Here is a 17,563-nt window from a genome sequence, read left to right as displayed (position 1 = left end):
TAACAGTTTCCATTTATTGAGTACTTACTATGTGCCACACATTGTATTTTAGACATTACATATAATGTTAAAAGGGATATTTACCTCTTTTCTTACGTCCTATATATGGTGCTACTCAAGTATGTAACAGTGATGACACTGATGACTATTAGGAAGACTCATTGTGGGTTACTAAGGTTACATCAGAACCCTGAACAGAAGAACCTTGAACACTAGGGGGCTGTGTAGATGGAGAGAGATCAAAGTAACCAATATATACATCACCACCATATTGGGTAGGATCCTTCAGAGGATATGAATGTGACTCCTAAGACTTTGCAAAGTGAAAAACTACTCTGGTGGAACATTCAGTTATCACTGGCCAAAGTCTCAGACCCAAAATGACCAAAGAACAAACCCTATCCATCCCCACCACTGATGATCCCACACAGACCTAAAGGATCCAGATATGTTTTGCTAACCAGCCATCAATTCACCACCCTGACTGCCCACCCCTGAGCTGTTGCAGGGGTTAAGTAAAATAGTACATTAAATAAATTACTACCTATTGATCATCTACAGTGTACTAACACCTTACATTTTCTCATTTAATTCCAGTAACCATATGAATAAGCCATTTCCCCAGATGAAACAACTGATAGGTTAGCTTGCCCAAACTGGTACAACTAGTAAGTAGCCAGCCCCCAAACCCAAAACTGCCTGGGCTCCATGCTCTTTCTACTATTATCAAGGCATCTCAAACCTTTCTCCCTAAATTCTAATAAAAAGGTAGGGATGAATGAAGAGCAGCCTGGGGAGGTTAAGTGGAAAGAGAAAAGTAGAACTGGGTTCAAAGCTACCCATGGCAAAAGAGGGAATGTCCTCTGACTTCACCTTTATCTTAATCTCATAAGCTAATTCCAGGTCTGAGGCAGAAAAGCACAAGAATGAGCCTAGAACATCTTGACATACCAGACAGCAAGGAAGCTGACCACCAGATACTAGAGATCCTATCAAGAACAATCAAGGCCAGTGTGGTGGCTCATGTCTGTAATCCTAGCACTCTGAAAGGCTGAGGCGGGAGGATCGCTTGAGCCCAGGAGCTGGAGATCAGCCTGAGAAAGAGCGAGACCCTGTTTCTACAAAAAATGGAAAAATTAGCCAGGCATGGTGGTGTGCACCTGTAGTTCCAGCTACTCGGGAGGCTGAGGCAGGAGGACTGCTTGAGCCCAGGAGTTTTAGGCTGCAGCAAGCTATAACGATGCCACTGCACTCTAGCCCAGGGAGACAGAGCAAGACCCTGTCTCAAAAAACAACAACAACAACAACAACAACAAAAAATAAATAAAACAACCAAGAGTCAACTTTAAGACAGGCAGCCCTAACAGCCAAAAGTGGGACCATCTGAACTTCACTGAGGGTCAGAACTACAATTTATTTAAATCCACCAAATGTTTACATCCATGAATACATACTTACACATACACATACACATATACACGTAACCTTTTGAGGATGACAGGGAACCAATTCATTATCTTGAAAGCTATGTTTTTAAAAAATTGAGTATTTATCCTGGCCCTCCCATATAAAATGTATCACTGAGTAACCAGATAAATGATGGGGGGAAACATATAAAATTATTCCAGTTAATAGATGAAAAAAATGACAGCATTAAAACATAACCATTTTGGAGCCACCAATGAATTAATGGATCCAAAAAAAATTCAAGACATAACATAATGAATGTTGTGAATGAACACACCCCTACCAATATACTTGCCAAAAGGAATAAACCTGAAGTTTATCAAGCCTCTGGGTCCAGCTGCCAATTTGCAGGAAATAGAGAGGAACACTGATCTGGGGACAACATTTTGAGAATGACTGCAATGGAGGATCTCAAAATTGCTTCCAGCTGAGGGCAGTACTAAACAGTACTAAGAGGGAAGTGTTTTACTCAGAGATTGGGAAAGTAGAGTCCAAAAAAAAATAGTTAACATTCTGTGCCAACGACTGTCTTCTTCCAGTGTCTTCTCCCAGACCATTCTGTAGGTCTGGGAGGGGCTGCAGGTTTTGCATTTCCAAAGAGTTTCCAGGTGATATTCTTTACCACTTACCAGTGGTAAGAAATGGAGTCAGAACTTGAAATCAGTGAGTCTGGCTCCAAGAGTCCCTGTTCTTAATCACTGTGCTGAAAGGTCTTTCCACCTGTAAGAACTCAATTGGCAGAACTCAGTAATATTCACTTCTAATAAGTTTCTAGAAGCAAAAAAATAAAAACGAAAAAATATACAGTAATAAAGAAGAGTGGGAGTAAAAATCAAAATCAAAAACTAGGAGAAACATGCTTCACTATAAAAGACAGGGAAGTAAGACAATAATCGTAGCAAATATTGTACCCATCAAAGCAATCTTCCAAAATCATTCCAAAACATGAGCAGCCACCAAATGCAATATACCCAAACATTGCTAGAGCAATTATCTCTGAAATCTAATTATAAGGAGTTAAAACCTAGGTTGTGCTAAAAGTGGTACATAAATTCACGACAGTATGTTCAGACTCACCAATCTTTTAAATCTAAATGATTATAGTAAAAGGTCATTCCAGAATAATTTATCTCCCTACTCTTAGTCCCTTTTAGTCACCACTTACTAACTATTGCAAAGGAAAAACTGCTTTCTTTCAACACCTAAGATTATACAATCAGTATCTTGGGGTTGAAGAAGAATTTTAACATTCATTTAGTTCAATCAGCAATCCAGATTGAATCAGACCTACAATCCCAATCTCTATTTAGTGATACATTCGTAAGAAATTAAATTCCAACTTTCTGTAAAATCACATTCTGGGCTCAATCTATGTCACCAACTGCAATTTTTAAAGCCAAATGATTAAAAACTTTTTAAGAGAACTTGAAGTTGAAAATGTTCAGGTTAACAGCCCGAACAAAACCTATACAGTTGTTTTACTCAGAGAGCCACTCCTTCACTATCTGAAAGCATTTCTATAACCAGAAAACCAAGCTGGCCAACAAGTACATCAAGTTTTAGTAACTCAACCCCTATGACACATCAAATGAGAGGGCTTCCAAAGAATCTTAAGAGCTGAATTATCCCTGACATTAACATATATAAACATCTGGTAACCAGTTATTGAAGGAGGAGTCAGAGAACAATACAACAAAACACCAAGGAGCCTAAGTGCTCGAGACTATCAACCTTATAGATAGATCACTGTAGCAGCCCAATATGGTTACAGCTACACAAAAGATTTTGACAACTTAATCTTACTCCAGGAAAGGTACCGAATGAAGGGCAAATATTTTCAAAGCAACCAAGTTTGGCATTTCAATAACACTTTGAATTCATGGTTGAAAACACACAACAAAAGAAAAAAAAAAAACCCCAGCATTTTCATTGTGAACTTGCAGCTGTTAAGAACTGTGGGAAAAATTCAAATATTGGAATGCAAAGTTCTGTACCAATAATCTACAGTTATCCTAGTTTCACAGACTCAGGATCAGGTTTAAGTGCTTTTGTTCAAACTTCCCAACTACAGAAAACTCAGGGGTAAACACATCACTATATCTAATGTGCTCTAATTTATTTTTGTTGACTTCATGAACTTACTGCAATTCCAAGAAATCTCTTCTTTAATATTTAGTCAATTTGCAACTAGTGATTTATTTCTCCATTAATAAACAAAGAATTGAAAGGTCTGAATTCATGATCCATGGCACCAGTGATTCACAATCATATTTCATCTAAACACCTCAAAAACTTTCATCCATGATGACCTCTACCCTTTTTGCTGCTTCAACTTGAAATTACTCTTATTTTAAAGGTAGGCAAAAGCAGCCTTGCTCTGCACCCATCTGTGCCTAAGTCAAACCTGGCTGGAGCCTATGTGTTCAAAATCCATTCTCAGAGCAGATCTTAGAATGGCCAATATTGCACAAGAAAAGAAATGAACAATTTAAAGGACTTTTTATGCTGGGGAAAACATCATTTTGAGATCAAATAAAATGAAAAACAATAGGAAAACTAAGGTCATGTATAATAGCTGAAAATCAGGACATAAGTGGAAGCTCTCAAAAACTGTTGTTTTAATACTGCCATTTCAAGAACAGTATGATTGCCAGAGGAACTCATTACTAGGTCTTAATAGCTTAGAAGTTATGGGTCAGAGCAGCTGAAATACCAACATCAAAAGAATAAAAAGCAACATTATAAGTAGTACAAAAATAACTGAATCACCTAAGGAAATTGAAACCATGCATGAAAAACCCCAAAGGCACAATCAGGTCATTATCTAGGAAACATTAGCTTCTTCCACCAGGAGTCCTACTTTTCATGTGGAGCAGTAAGCAGGGCCAAGACATGGAACTGAAGTCAGGTATCAAATCAGACTTTGCCACAGAAAAAGGAATCCATGACTAGTTATTTTAGGATAGTGCCTAGGCCAGCAGTATCAACTCCAACAGGGATACAGGAGATTACTGCCATTGTTCAACTATAATGGATCCTCCAGACTCTTTAATTTAGCAAGAATGGGTGAGCACTACTACTGGGTTATAATCCCCATGTGAGGGGGAAACCCTATAGGACAATTTCTTCAATAAATAACTCAGAAGAAAAAACCAAAAGGGACAGAATCTGCAGATTAAAATGGATTTAAGAGTTGTATCAACCCTTTTCGATAAATGGACTTTCTCTGGATCCTGATTAAAACTATAGAAAAGAAAACAAAACTGAGAAAATCAGGGAAATTTGAATACCAGTTTTATATTTGATATTAAAGAAATCATCGTTAATTTTTTCAGTTGTGATAATGGTTTTGAGTTTAGGTTTAAAGAACCCTTGCTTTTAGAGAGACAAACAAATATTTTACAAATAAAAATATGACAGTAGGGATTTACTTCAAAATTAAGCCACTGGGGGCATCAGTGGATAGAAATATAGATGAAACAAAATAATTGCAAGTTGATGCTGTTAAAGCTGGTGATGGTACATGGGAGGGAATCACTGTATCATTCAATTTGTGTATGTTTGAAAATTTTCATATTAACTCTTTAAAAAAGAATGAGACATATAATCTTGCAATTTTATTTTCTGAATGATGCTTAGGGTGATTTAAAAAATCATGTACAGACAGCATTAAACAGTTCCATTTAATTCAGTAATGAGCTCCATGTAAAATACAAGAAGCAACCAGTGCTACATTCATCAGATCCAGACAATAGAAAAAAACAAAAATAGCTCAATCATAGAATAGAAATACATACACCCTCACTATCTCCATTCCAGGAAGTAAAATACAAATACTACCCCCAAAGATCTACAAAAACTAACCTAAAATCACAGCCTGTCATACTCATCCTGGTGGGAAATCCCAACACTGCTCCAACAGCTTCCTGAACCTTCCTGACCAAGTTGGTCTGCTGGTTCCTCTGGAGCACTAACCCACTCAGGTCAAGCTACTGGAGGACCTGCAAAAAAAGGTGGTGTGGGGGGAGAGATACACAACACATTTAATAGAGTGTGGGGGGTTAACCATTCTATCAATGTTCAAACATAAATCACAGTTATTATTTCTGAAGCAAAAGCCTTCACATATCGATTTGCATTTTTTAAGACCTGCTTTGAACAGTAACTTAAGAATTCAGAACCAATAGCTATAACTATACTTGACACTCCGACAACAACCCTGAAAAGTCAACTCTGTTCTCCACTCAAATGAAATTATAGGAGATAGTGTTTGTTTTATAGACAATTTTATATCCTCATTATAAACTAATACAAAGGAAATTTTTAATTTATTATTTTTGTGAAAAAATATGTACACATAAAAATTATTCTTCACCTTCATACATGTTTTTTGGCTATACTGGGAGACAAATGATAAACACCCTGGAAACTTAGGCTGAACTTCACCATTGAACCTCAAAGTTTTTGTTTGATATTGCCACTCCTTCCTCTCTTTTCAGAAATTTACCTAGAATTAAACTTTTAGGTCATATCTAGATTATCATTCCCAGATTTATTCTAATGCTGAATGACAAGAGTCAAATTGAGGTTTAGTTAATTTGTGATCACTGTTTAACCCTTAGTAAAATGCACCAAGGCAAAATCTCAAAACAAAAAGTTATTTCCTGTTCTCCAATGAGAAAGGGGGAATTTCTATTACCTCCAAAGAACTTCGAACTAAATAAAGCAAACCCTGAAGCTCAAAACCAGAGCTCACATATAATTATTGGATGGTTAATCATTGTAAATTTTCAATCCTAATAAATTTTTATCACCATGTTACCACTTTAACCTCCATCACTGAGACAAGGTAAGCAGGAAAAAAAGCACTCATTTTAACATTGGTCTAATCAAAATATTAACAGTAAGGAAAACTTATCTCCAAATCATATATGGTCACTTCTATTTAATAAGTATGTTAGAAAATATAAAATAGCAAAAACACAACAGGAGGTTGTGTAATAAAGAACAAGCAGTAATTCACTTTGGAAAAAAAGCTTGATATTTCAAATGATCTTTCAGATAAGAATTATTATGCTCTGGTAAGATGCCAAATAGAGGATCCCCACACTGATCTAAGGACCAAATAAATGAGGTAGGGGGAAAGCAGCATCAACACTTGAAAACTACTCAGCAGAAGTCCCCTTTACCACTGTGAAATGCATGGTATGAAATTTCATTACTTTCATAGGGTGAATGAGAGGCCAGGCTGCCTGTGAAGGAGTGGAAAGAATGAGTGCACAAGGGTTGAGGCACCCCTTCCAAAAGGTAGAACACCTGGGTGTGGTTCTTAACAGGAGCATTATGGCTGGTGTTCATTTCAAGATAATGATTTTGCACTGAAATTCCTAGACTAGTAGAAGGAAACAAAGAAGAGGAATCACATTCAAACATCATGGCCTATGAGGGGGGGGGAATACAAAAATGACAGATCTGACCCACAAATACACCAAAAATTTAGTTAAAGAAACAAAAATCTCTTATTTCCCAGATCATAAAACTAGCATATGACAGAGATGCTTCTACCAATGTATTCTTACACTAAGAAAATCTAATCATAACTTATTGTGTGCCTAGCACTTTACAAATTTTCTAAGTCTTGCAATAACCCTTTAATATAAACACAACTATCTCCATTATAGATGAAGAAATTGAGAATCTGAAAAGTAATTTGCCCAAGGTCACAAAGTTTGATGTCACCACAAAGTTCAATGTGACCCCAAAGCACACAGTATTTCCACCATATCAGGCTGCCTCCCATCACCGGGGAATGTTGATGTCTCCTCAATCTATGCAACATTGGTGCTAAAACAATCCAATGTTGAATATGTTATCTACAAATCTTCCTCCTACAAAGGAAACAAATGACTGGGAATTAACTGCCTATAGTAATGATGGCATGGGGGGAAGAGGAAATAAATTAGAACAGTGCAATGATTGAGGGGAAGGACATAATCTATCAATGCTATTTTCTAGCACATGGAGGAGGGGAAAATGTAGTGGAGCCTGACAGGAGGCTACCTTCACTCGAGGGGATTCAGCTCCCACAAAAAGAGCATGGGGGGGGGATAGGAGGATTAAGAAGTGAGAAGCACGTAAGAGGTGGTTAGCAGCAAAAATACATGTCCAAAGACCAAGAGGCTACAGAAACTCAGAGCCAATTAGGGAAAAGGACCGGTTTCCAGATTATCAGGGGGAATGGGATGGAGGACAAAAAGTTGTTGGTTTACTGGAGGGTTATTCTCAACAGCCTTTGGGGGGCGGATTATGAAAAAGGGAAGGCTGAGAGCTGCAAACGAAGAAGCCACGAAGACTATAATCATCCAACCACAGACTCATTCATAGTTTTGCCTTAGAGTGGTCTAGCAGCATGCAGAATTGAAGAAATCAGTGCCCTGTGCCCCCGATAAGGGTCATACAGACGTGATGACCTGAAGAAAAGGAGGCTACCATGGTTCCATCCACAAAGATGGAATAAATGCAGGGAACAGGACAGGCTATATTCAACGCCTGCGCCAAGGGGACCAATGGAAGGAGACGGGATGGGCTAGGGGACTCGGGCTAAGCTCCAAATTAGACGGACTGGGAAAGGGATGAAAGGGAAAAGCTTTGCCCCCCCCCCCTTAAATATGAACCTCAACTATCCACGTAAAAAAGTAAGATCAGATGGGACAATAGAATTAAAGGAGGGGGGGAGTATGTCAGAGACACTATGGCTTGATCCCTAAACCTTAGCTCAAAGACCATGGGAGCTGGGGAAGTAGACCTCATCTCAAGAAAAACTAGGGGATTCATCTGGGTCGTCGCAGGAGCTGAGAACGAAGGCGGGCCTGCAAGAAAAAAAAGTAGGGGGAAGGGGACCAGCCGTCGTTGGTAGGTCCCCTCTCTCTCACTGTCCAATCTAACCCCCAACTCCACTCCCCAACAAAATACAGACTACCCTCCCTCCCTTCCCAAACCGCCCACTGCGGCGGCGGCAACACAGGCATCGATCAATGGTGGGGCAAAGACAGGCCCACACGCGGCTGAGGCCCGGGAAATGGTGTCGCCTCCACGGACTAGAAACAGGGTGGTCTTCGTCTCAGGTCCGGTTTACCGGCACCTTAGCGTTTCGCCAATCGTCACCTCCTTAACGTCAGGTACCTGAGTGGCATCAAAACGCGGATAGCCAACACCTCAGTCCCGGGTCCTGGCCGGACAGACATCAGCCTCCGCCGCCATCTTAACAGCAGGCGGACCGACCCTAGTCACTCCCCCCCCACCCCCGAGCTACCTCCGCCACCGCCAACGGATCCCACGAGGACGTAGCTCCGTTCCCGCGAGAACTCACCGGCTAAGAACAGCACGAGCCGAAGACGTTGCCGCCACCTCCACAGCTACTGTAGTCAGTAGCCGAACCGCTGCCGCCTCCGCGCGATACCGCGAGAACCTCTACCGGACGGGAAAAGCCTGAGCCCAGCCCTTCCCAGACCCCTCCTCCCCCCAAAGCCGAAGTCACTATGCTCCGCTCTAGCCCTACGCGAAGCGAAAAGCAAATGACGCACAATCTCACGAAGCACCGAGAGGCGGAGCCAATCTGCTGCCGCCGGCTCCCGCATGCGCTGAGAACTATCGCGATATTATGTTTTAGCCTCGGCGAGACCTTCGAAATTCACCGCAGGATGCCGCCCGCGCCTTGCCTTTAGGAAAACTGAGATCTCGCGAGACCTGGTACACACTCCTAAAAAGGAGAGAGGCGGGGCTTCGTGAAAATGACTGGGAGTTTTTCCGGGGAAGGGAGGAACCTCCCGTCCTGCAGGGATCTCGCCTACCACGAGGTTTCCGACCCACTGCGGAGCTGGCTGCTAAACCTCGCGATGACACAGCTCAGCGCCAAATCTCGGCCATGTCCTGAAAACTGCCTCCGCCCCCGATCTAGGTGTCTAGAGCCTAGTGCTTGAGGAAAATTTAAAAAGTCAACCTGTTTATTCTCACGCTTCCGGGCAGGGCTGTACCAATTAGCCAAACTCCTTTCTGGAAGGGGAGGAAAGGGTCCCCCATTGTTACCTGCCTCCAGGAATAACATATTATCCTGGAGTAACACATAAAAGACGTTCAATCACACAATAAGCACGCAAATGCAAATGAAAACAATGACATAACATTTTTTGCCCATTAGATATAAAAAAATTTGAAAGACCTATAATATCCAGACTCCTTCCATCTCCGCACTGCAGGCTAACCTGAATCCATCTTAATCTCACTAAAAGCTCATATCGTTAGTTCTAGCTCTAAAGCCACCAATTTTAACTACTGAAGCTTTATCTTAGCATAACCAAAAAGATCCAATAAAGTGGTTTTCTCCAAACAAAGGAGTCTTCCCTCAAAGGAAAATTCAAGCTGGGGGGGGCGGTGTGTGAGTGCCTGAAGCTTTTAATATGGCAGTTTTTCCACGTCTAGCCAACAATGTTTCTCCAATAAATCTTGGGATCCAATCTGGCTCGATTTGTGGGCTTTTACATTCTAATGCATTGTTCTGTCCATTCTAATTTAAATATTGTTCCCTTAGAGTACATTTTAATACCTAGTAGTACAAATACCTCTATCTTTACTTATCTTTTAAAATATTTTTTTTTTGGTTATCCTTAGCCATTTTTTCCCGGATGAACTTTAGAATCATATTAAGTTCCAAAAACTTGGTATATTTATTGAAATTGCATCAATTGTATAAATCAATATAAGAAAAACGGACATCACTACAAAATTGAGCCTTCTTCTCCAGAAGCATGGTATCCCTTCTCCATTTTTGCAAACGTTCTTTTATTATATTCCTCTATGAAGTTTTATAGTTTACTTCTAGGTATTTTTATTCGTTTTTCTTGCTATTGCAAACGCTTTTTTTTTAGTATTAAATTTTCAAAATGCTTATTGCTTATAGATAGTAAGATATTTGCCTATTTACTTTTGTAATCGGACAAATAAAAATATGTTTAGTTTCACTAGTAACCAGAAAAATGCAAATGAAAATAATGACATACGATTTTTTGTCTTTAAATTGGCTAAAATTACAAAGATTGATAAGACGTGTTGGCACAACTGGAAAAATAGGCACTCTCGCACAACACTGGGGAGTGTAAATTATAGCTTTTTGGGAAGGCAATTTGGACAAATCTATCAAAATTCAAAATGCATATACGTCTTGACCCAGCGATTACTCTTCTAAGAATTTCTCCTACAGAAATACTCATACATGTGCACGAAACATATACACAAACCCATTCATTATGGCATTGCTTGTAATAGCCCCCTCCCCCCTCAAGGGAAACAAGCTATAGATATCGGGAAAGGGTTAAACTGTAGTACAATCATACAATGCAGCTGTTTAAAAACTGACATAAATCTGGATACCCTTGATATAGGAAGATCTACAAGACATACTGTGAAAATTTTAAACAGCAATTAGCCGAAATGAATATGTGCGTGTGTGTGTACACTACCATTCAGATACCAAAACATATACATACGACGCCTAGTAGTTACCCGCGAAGCCAGCCTGCCTGCCTGCCCGCCCCTCACCTTCCCTCTCCCTCCGAGGCCGCCTTCCTCGGACCCGTGAGAGAAACGCCAAAGGCCCGGCCTCTACTCCCTCCTTATGGCCACTTGGCCATGGCTAATGCCAGTACCTCGCATCCCCACTGTCGGCCGCTCTCTCGCCGCGCTGCCGGCCGCAGCCCCGCTGCCCCCGAAGATGCGGCTAGCTCTCAGCTGGCGCTGGCCGAGGCCTGGGGGAGGGGAGAGGAGGCGGGGTTCAGGGAGGGTTGTGGCAGGCCGCCCGGCCCCTTCACCAGCCTTTCCCGCAGGCTCCCCAAGGCCGCCACCTCCGCGCCTCCGCGTCTCCGCGTAGGGTCCCGTGGGTACTCCCCCTAAAACCCCCGCGAGGAGCCGAGGACTGCCGAGCAAACAGAGCCCGCCCCCAAACCCGGGGATAGACGCTCACCTCGGCCGCAGTGGCTCCGCGGGGCCCGCAGGAGCGTGCGGGGGTCCGCGGCCCTGCTTCAGCCCTGCTCCCCTCGTTCGCCCTCAGTCGAAAACCATCCCCCTCCAGCTCAGCTCACACTCGATTTGAGGCTCCACCCACCGCACAAGAAACCCCGCCCCTGCCCCTTGGGAGGGCACTCCCTCCGCGGTGAAGCCGGGTCCCCCGAACGGCCCAGTAAACGCAACCATAGAGGATAGTAGGGTCGCTAAGGAATTGCGGTTTGATTCGAGGCAAGGTAGAAGCTGCGGACTGGGACACGATTTGATTTGATTTACGTTTAAAAATTAATGACCTCTCCAGCTGCCTTGTGAAGAATGGGGGGTGGGGGACAAGAGGGCAAGCCGGGACACAGTGCTGAGGGCGGGAGACCGCGAGGGCACTGACCACCACCGTGAGTTCACATGGGCAAACCCGTAAAACACTTAAGGCACATAGTAAGCCCTCAATAAACATTCTCTTTCTTCTGCTCCTTTTATTATTTGGGATGTCAATGCGATCCTATGAGGATCTGCATCTGTAAATGCATAGGAATAAAAAGGATCTGGCAGGAGATTCCCCCATTAACCATGCTTCCTCTGGGGTGCGGAATGAGATTGGAAGGTGAGAGGAGAGGGGGGGCTTTGACTTGCAACTCTAGCTACTTCGATAAGGTTTCAATTTTTAACAAAAAGTATGTATTAATTTGTTTTTTAAAGTATAAAGACAAGCACTATCCAAAGAACTCTTGAGACATAGAGGAAATAAAAACTGATTATACCCTCCAGTTCTAATTCCAACTCTCCAGAGCAGTGTTTCATGCCTGGAATTGAGTATCTGCTGAATGGATCCATTCCCTCCCCCCTCCGTATATGTACACATAAAATTTTGTATACAATCTCAGGAGATGTACAGAGGCCCCTTTGGTGCCAGAGAAAGAAAGACGAGCAGAGTTGAAAGGGGTAAGCAACGAGGCTTTGTTTGAGCGCTCCTGGGCAAGGGTAACGGGTCCCAAGAGAGGGGTCTCGGGAGAGAGGGGCCGGAGAAGTCTCACCGCCCAGAAGTTTTGAGTGGGCTTATATATGTTTTTAGGGATGGGGTATGGGGGTTTCTGGCGCGAAGAGTTGTGGCACGTAGAGTTAGGAATTTTCCGTTATGGTTTTAGGGTGAGTATTGAGAACTAGCAGGGGCTAGTGGTATGTATAGATTCCAGGAACCGAGACCTTTATCAGGGTAACCATCCAGGTGTGGCTATTCTTTAACTTAGCTGGGCCTTGCAGACATTGTTTTCAGCAGATCTCGTGGGCTTCTTCTTTTTTTCATTAGGGAAGGGAGGGGTGCCCGCCACCAGCCTTACAGTATGTATTTCCCATAATAAAAAAGACCTAAACATAAGGTCTTGGTTAAATAGTTTCACAATGGAATAACATTCACTCATTAAAAATAGCATTGTAAACATACTTATTGAAAAAAATCTATCCCAAAGATAGATTTTGGCCTATCCCAAAGATAGGCCCCTGGGCAACAAAGCAAGACTCTATCTCAAAAAAAAAAAAAAAAAAAAAAAAGTCACATCTCCCCAAAACACAAAAGAAGTTCTCCAGAATAGTTGTAACAATATACAGTCTCACCAGAAATATAGAATTCCAGTTTATTCTAATAGTCTCATACCCTCACCAATACTGCTATTATAGTTTTAAAAAAAATTCAGTTTAATAAACCCTTGTATTCTAATTCCAGTCTCTCACAGTATCTGCTTTACTTCTAATAATCCATGGTCTCTACTCCTAATTCTAATCCCTACCTTTTTTTTTTTTTTTTGAGACAGTCTCGCTTTGTTGCCCAGGCTAGAGTGAGTGCCGTGGCATCAGCCTCGCTCACAGCAACCTCAAACTCCTGGGCTCAAGCAATACTTCTGCCTCAGCCTTCTGAGTAGCTGGGACTACAGGCGTGAGCCACCATGCCCAGCTAATTTTTTGTTCCTATTTTTAGTTGACTGGCTAATTTTTTCTATTTTTAGTAGAGACGGGGTCTCACTCTTGCTCAGCTGGTCTCGAACTCCTGATCTCAAGTGATCCTCCCGCCTCGGCCTCCCAGGGTGCTAGGATTACAGGTGTGAGCCACTGCACCCGGCCTAACCCCTACCTTTCTACTGGTAGCTCCTAGGACACATAAAAGTCTAAGTTCCCCACCTCTAATTATAAAATCTCACATACCCCACAGCCCTAGTTTTAATTTCAATCTTCAGCAGCTTCTAGTTCTTTTGCTAACTCCACACCTTCGCTGGTCCTAATTCCAACCAATACTGTCCCTCCTATGCATGCGCACACGCATAACATTATTTTCACTTCTCTGATTGTAGGCTATTCACAAAATATGTGAAAGCATAAAGAAAAAAACTTGTAATTTCACCACCCAGTGAAGACCACTATTAACATTTTGGTTTTATGTTCTCTCAACCTTTTTCTATGCATTATATATGTATTTATAGTTGTAAACAAGAATATTATAGCATGTTATTATATTTGTCATGTCATTAAATATTTGTCAATAACATTCTAATCACAACATGAAGCATTCCTTTCTTTAGCATATAATTAACTTCCCAGCTTTGTTTTTTCATTATAAAATTGGTTTCTAATTACATATGAATACATTATTGTAAACACTCAGCAAGGATAAATTTAAAGTTCCCCTTACATTCATATACATACTAGAAATGCATAGCTTTGCTTTCTTTTGTTCATTTTAAAAATATAAATAGCATCCTATTTTATGTTTTGTTATGTTAATTGCTTTATGCACTTAATGTAGTTTGAAAATCTTTTCATGTCGGTGTGTATAAATCTACCTCATTCATCTTATCTACTACATAGTATTCCATTGAATGAGTGTACTATAGTTAATCATTCACTTATTGATAAACATGTTGTTTTCAATCTTTTACTATTACAGTGCTTTTTCTTTACTAATAGTGCTGCAGTGATTAATGATTAATTCATTTTATATGCTTTTTGGTGCATATGCTAAATTATTTTTGTAAGATAAATATGGAGAAGTGAAATTGCTGGATCAAAGGCAGCACATTTTGAGATTTTAATACATAATGCCAAATTACCATGTAGAAAGACAGTTTACACCTCCACCAGCAGTAAATAAGAATAACCATTTCTCTAAATTCTTACCCACACTGGATATTAACCAATCATTTTAATATTTTGCCAATATGATAGGTGAAAAATGTCTCATTATTTACATTTCTCTTATTATTAGCTAGGTTAAGGAATATTTTCTTATGTTTGTTGGTCATTTGCTTATTTTGTGACTTGCATGTTCATATCTTTTATCTATCTTCCAATTGGATTGTTTATTGAATTATGTAGTGTGGATATAAATGTTTGTGATATGTGTAGGAAACTTTTTTGCAGACTTTTGCTTATTTTTAAATTTTGTTTATAGGTTCTTTGGGGGTACAGATATTTTAAATATTGATGTATTCAAATTTATCAATAGTTTCTTTTATGACTTTATTTTGTTTTTTTTTCTTTTTTATTCATTTATTTTTAATTGAAAAATAATAGTATATATTTATGGGGTAAAATGTGATGTTTTGACCTACGTATATGTGGCAGAAAAATTCAGTCAAGCTGATTAACATATTCATCACCTCACCAAATGATCATTTTCTTTTTTGGCGAGACCATTAAAAATCTTTTCTTTTAGCAATTTTGAAATATATTAATATAATACATTATTATTAACTGTGATCACCATACAGTGCAATATATTACTAAAGTTTATTTCTCCAGGTGACATAAACTTTGTATACTTTGATCAACATTGCTCCTCTCCCCATCCCTACTGCTCCCAACCCACAGCCTGAAAGCCAACTTTACATTTTGAATCTTGCATAAGAAGGCCTTTCTACTCCAAGATTAGAAACATTGTCCCCTAGTTCCTGATAATATTTTAGAATTTTTTATGTTTAGCTCTTTAATTCATTTGGAATTATTTTGGTGAAATTTTTCTAAGTCAGTAAATCTTCTTACAATATTATCTGTAATTGATAAATATTATTCGATTGTAATACCAATTACTTAGTAGTTTTCATAGGGCCTTAAACATTTATTGAACATTCTTTCCCTTATCAAAAACCAAATATATATGTGGGTTTGAATGTAAATAATCTATTCAATAATCCTAAAATCCATACCAACACTAATACTAAACTATTTTAAGTACTTAAGTTTTAAATTATATTTTCATATTCCAGGGCATGCCTCTGTTTCATTTCCCCAAAATTTCTTGACTATTCTCAGGCATTTTTTTCCATATGAAATTTTAAATTAGCTTTTTAAGTTCTATAAAAATTCTTATTGGGCTTTTGATTGTATATTTGGTTCATCAAACGGATGTAGGATATTATATTTGGCAAACCAATCTTCTGATGCCATACATTTATGTTGTTTCTAATTGTGCACTGTTACAAGCAGCTCTGTGAAGGAATTTAGAAAAATCTTTGCTTACCACCAGTATGATTATTTAACAATACATTTCAATAAGTTGAAACATATACACATTTGGAGAGGGGTTGATAGGTATTGCCCAGTTTACTTCGAGAATGATTTTTATCAATTTACATTCCCATGGGGTGTATGGGTGTGTCATTTCCCTATCCCACTACATGACTGGGTCATTTTGAACCTTTGGAAATTTGATGGGCTACACATCTCATTGTTTTGCTGATGTAATGTATTTTGTATGTTTTCTATTGTTGGATAACAAATTTGGCAGCTTAAAACAACACCCATTTATTATTTCACAGTTCTTGGTTTAGTTCTATGCTTGGAGGTCTCACAATGCTAAAATCAAGTTGTTACCAAACTAGGCTTTTATCTGGAGGCTCTGGGGAAGAATCGACTTCCAAGCTCATTCAGGTTTTTGGTAGAATTTAGTTCCTTGCTGTTGTAGGACTGAAGTTCCTCATTTCTTTTTGGCTGTTGGATAGGGGGCTGCTTTCAGCTTCTAGAGGCCACTGACATTTTTCCTCACATGGCCCCTTCCATCTTCAAGCTATCAATGGCACATTGAATCCTTCTCTTGCTTCAAATCTCTCTGACTTCTGCCACTAACCCGAGAAAACTCTTAGCTTCTAAAAGGCTCCATGTGATTAGATTAGGACCGTTGGGACAATCCAGAATAATTATCATATTTTAAAGCAAACTGATTAGTTACCTTAGTTACATCTGCAAAATCTCTTTTGTCAGGTAATGTAACATAATCACAGGCATGATATCTCCTCACATTCACCATCCTCAAAATTAGGGCAAGAAATCTTGGTGGGGGCATTTTAGGATTCTGCCTACCACAGTTTTATTTTCTCATTTTCTAACAACTACATGAATACATTCTGGTTGTAAAAGATTCAAACATCACAGAAGTACTGTACATAGAACAAAACAATAAAGCTGCTTTTTGCCACCCTTCTCCACACCATCACCCCAACTTAGAAGTAGCCTAAGTATTTTTTGTATATAGGGGGAAATCTTTTTGTAATTGGCCACCCTACTTACCTTCCTTATCAGTTCTAGTAGTTTTTCTATTCATTCTCTTTGGTTTTCCAGGTGAATAATGATATCTGCAAATAATGATTTCCTCTCTTATTATACTTATAATTCTTGCATGCATTTACTTGACATGTTTTGTTGAACTTCTAGAAAAATGTTCAACAGTAGAGGCAACAATTGGCATCTTTGTCTTTGTCCTATTTTGAATGAAACTTCTAGTGCAATGTTTCCAAAACTAATGTTGTGGATGATAAGAGATTTTTATCTATTTTATTATGAACATTTTCAAACAAACAACAGAGTTGAAAGAATTTTACACCTTCATACCCACCACGTAGATTTTTACCATGGTTTGCTATACCTGCTTTATCACATATCTGTCCTCTATCCCTCTGTCCATCAATCAAACCATCTTATTTTTTAATGCATTTCTCTTTCTCATTTAATTAGACTCTCTAGAGGTTTCTGTATTTTATTTATATTTTCAAAAAACTAT

At 39.6% G+C, this 17,563-nt stretch overlaps 1 protein-coding gene across 5 annotated transcripts in view; it reads right to left on the bottom strand.

Annotated features, from left to right (window-relative positions):
- Window positions 1-11,551, bottom strand: part of HUWE1 (HECT, UBA and WWE domain containing E3 ubiquitin protein ligase 1) — a 155,656-nt gene extending 144,105 nt beyond the window's left edge. The window contains exons 1-3 of one of the 5 annotated variants that reach the window (XM_069463120.1): window positions 11,483-11,551; window positions 11,169-11,267; window positions 5,332-5,468 (exon numbers count right to left, since the gene is read on the bottom strand). The gene's annotated coding sequence lies outside the window, so the exon portion shown is untranslated. Of the gene's footprint in view, window positions 1-5,331; window positions 5,469-8,836; window positions 9,064-11,168; window positions 11,268-11,482 lie in introns of those variants that run through there. The other 4 variants (XM_069463116.1, XM_069463115.1, XM_069463118.1 and 1 more) reach the window with 4 other exon arrangements.
- Between the last annotated feature and the right edge of the window lie 6,012 nt (window positions 11,552-17,563).

The sequence above is a fragment of the Eulemur rufifrons genome, chromosome 30 (assembly GCF_041146395.1).
Source record: "Eulemur rufifrons isolate Redbay chromosome 30, OSU_ERuf_1, whole genome shotgun sequence".
Taxonomy (NCBI): domain Eukaryota; kingdom Metazoa; phylum Chordata; class Mammalia; order Primates; family Lemuridae; genus Eulemur; species Eulemur rufifrons.
The sequence above is the reverse complement of the archived record's forward strand: the minus strand, read 5'-3'. Positions and strand labels throughout refer to the sequence as shown.